The sequence below is a fragment of the Cotesia glomerata genome, linkage group LG1, assembly GCF_020080835.1.
Source record: "Cotesia glomerata isolate CgM1 linkage group LG1, MPM_Cglom_v2.3, whole genome shotgun sequence".
In the NCBI taxonomy this organism is placed as follows: domain Eukaryota; kingdom Metazoa; phylum Arthropoda; class Insecta; order Hymenoptera; family Braconidae; genus Cotesia; species Cotesia glomerata.
Window position 1 is genome coordinate 21,152,467 of NC_058158.1, and position 2,831 is coordinate 21,155,297.

A 2,831-nucleotide genomic window follows, 5' to 3' on the forward strand; every position below is an offset into this window, starting at 1 on the left:
TACCCTTCGTAAAGAGTGTCTTAGAAGAAGAAGATTATCCCAGCGGGGCTATCGACGACCTAACTCTGCAGTGTTATTGACAGATTACAAAAAGGCCCGTCGAGAATTGAATAAAGCCATCAAAGAGAGTAAAAGACGCTGCTGGAAGGAGCTCGTAGAAGAGGTAGAGAAAGATCCATGGGGTAGGCCGTACAAGGTGGTCATGACCCACCTAAAATGCCAGCCAATGCCGTCACCCACATGCCCGCAGCTCCTAGAGAGGATTGTTTCCACGCTGTTCCCGAGGCAACGTAAGTTCGCCTATTCATCACCGCAGCTCAACCACGAAGACATTCCACCTGTCACAGAGGAGGAACTTATGGAGACATGTAAACGTGTAGGGAATAATAAGGCACCTGGATTGGATGGAATCCCGAACATTGCATTAAAAACAGCTATTAAAGCAGCGCCAGCATTATTCTTAGAGACCTAAGATTCGTGCATCAAAGAAGGGATCTTTCCTGGAAGATGGAAACAGCAAAGATTAGTACTACTTCCAAAGGAAAAAAAGCCACCGGATGAGCCATCATCTTACCGCCCACTCTGTATGTTAGATACGGCGGGCAAGATACTAGAGCGTATAATTCATCAAAGGATAGAAGCTGTTGTTGATCCACTCTTATCAGACAACCAGTATGGATTCCGGAAAAGACGAGCAACCCTTGATGCAATCAACCTGGTCGTCAATACAGCCAAGGAGGCAATCGCCGGGAAGAGATGGAAAAGTGGTACGAAAAAGTATTGTTTGGTAGCTGCTTTGGACATCAAGAATGCTTTTAACTCCGCCAACTGAGACTGCATTATGCGAGCTCTCGAAGACAAAAAAGTACCAGAATACCTGCTTCGAATGGTAGCAAGCTACTTTTCGAATAGGGTCCTGAAGTATGACACGAAAAACGGTCCGAAGGAGTACGATATCACTGGAGGAGTACCACAAGGCTCAGTTCTTGGACCACTCCTGTGGAACATCATGTACGATGGACTCCTGAGAATCGCGTTGCCATCAGAGGTCAAGTTAGTTGCATATGCCGATGATGTAGGTGTAGTGATAGTCGCGAAACATCTGGAAGAGATAAATCTGGTCTTTGACATTACATTCGGCCGCATCAACCTATGGATGAATATGATGAATTTGGAGCTGGCCAAGCATAAAACTGAAGCAGTGCTTATCACTAGCAGGAAAGCAGTAGAAACAATCAAATTAAAAATCGGAGAACATGAAATTACATCACAACCATTCATCCGATACCTGGGAGTGATGCTCGATGCCCGACTGACCTTTAAACAACAAGTCGAACATGTGAGTACTAAAGCATCAGCAGTGGTAGCTAGTCTATCACGACTAATGCCGAACGTCGGAGGTCCAAAGCAGAGCAGAAGACTATTATTATCATCTGTGGTCACATCAGTGCTCACGTACGGAATATCCATTTGGGCTGACGCATTAGAATTACAAGAACCATGGAGAAAGGCTGGACCAGTATACCGTCTGAGTGCCTTAAGAGTAGCTTGCGCCTTCCGAACAATATCTGAGGAAGCAGTGTGCGTCATTTCTGGAACTCTGCCCCTCAGAGTCCTAGCTGAAGAAAGACGAAATCTATACCAACGGAAAAGGTCAACCACGCTTAGCCACGAAGAGCTCAGAAGAGAAGAACGATATCGCAGCATCGTACGATGGCAATTGCAGTGGGATGCCGCAGGAAAAGGTAGATGGACTTATCGTCTTATACCAAAGATCGACGTTTGGATGAACCGGAGCCACGGTCAAGTCAACTATTACCTGACGCAGTTGTTGTCAGGACATGGGTGCTTCCGAGAGTATCTACACCGCTTCAAGCACGGCAACTCTCCGGAGTGCCCGTCCTGCCCAGGAGTTGCTCAAGATGCAGAGCACGTTTTCTTTGTGTGCTCACGTTTTGACCCTCAGCGAGATGAGTTAGAGAATTGTTTAAACAAGAAAGTCCAACCAGAGACGTTAGTAGAAGCAATGTTGTCGAGTGAAGCTGCCTGGAACGCCACAAACACTTTCGCCACAGAAGTTCTTACCGAACTGCGTTCCATTGAGAGAAAAAGATCCAAAGTCAGAATTTAGAAGGAAGGTAGAAACAACACCTTAGCCACAAAAAGGAAGAGCGGCAGCTAATTCCTCCCCCTGAGATGTAATGCCTACACGGTGGTTTCCATAGGGGATAAGAGGATAAAAGAAAAGAGGTTTAGGGTTTAGTGAGTATGGGCGCTAGTGTCGAGTATTTGCATGACACTGCGTCGAGTCTCACATATCCAGGCGAAACATCTATGCCTGGAATCCATGAAAAGGACACACACACACACACACATACATAATGACAACCTCGTGGGAGTAGTCAGGGAAGCTTCCTAGGACTTCAAAACGTCGAGATCTGATGAAAACTCGATTTTCGAAAAACGGGGTAAAACCAATAATTTCCCGATTTTTGAAAATCTTCGATTTTTGAAAATCTTCGATTTTCTTAGCGGGAAGTTAAAAATTGGGAAAACGGTTGAACCTAAAGGCCATCCCTGAAACTTCCCGCCAATTCCGTTGATACCTGGCCGCTTTTTTTGAGCTCTTCGAGCTCAAAAATACAATCTGTGTGTTATTTTGAGCTCTCCGAGCTCAAAAAGATACCTTTTCTATGCTTTTGAGCTCTTTGAGCTATGAAATTAGCGGGAAGTTACAGGAATGGCCTTTTGGGTCAACCGTTTTTCTAATTTTTTTATTTTTAGATTGCTGAGGTGCTCCATCTGAGAAGTAAAAAATCCTTTTAATAACA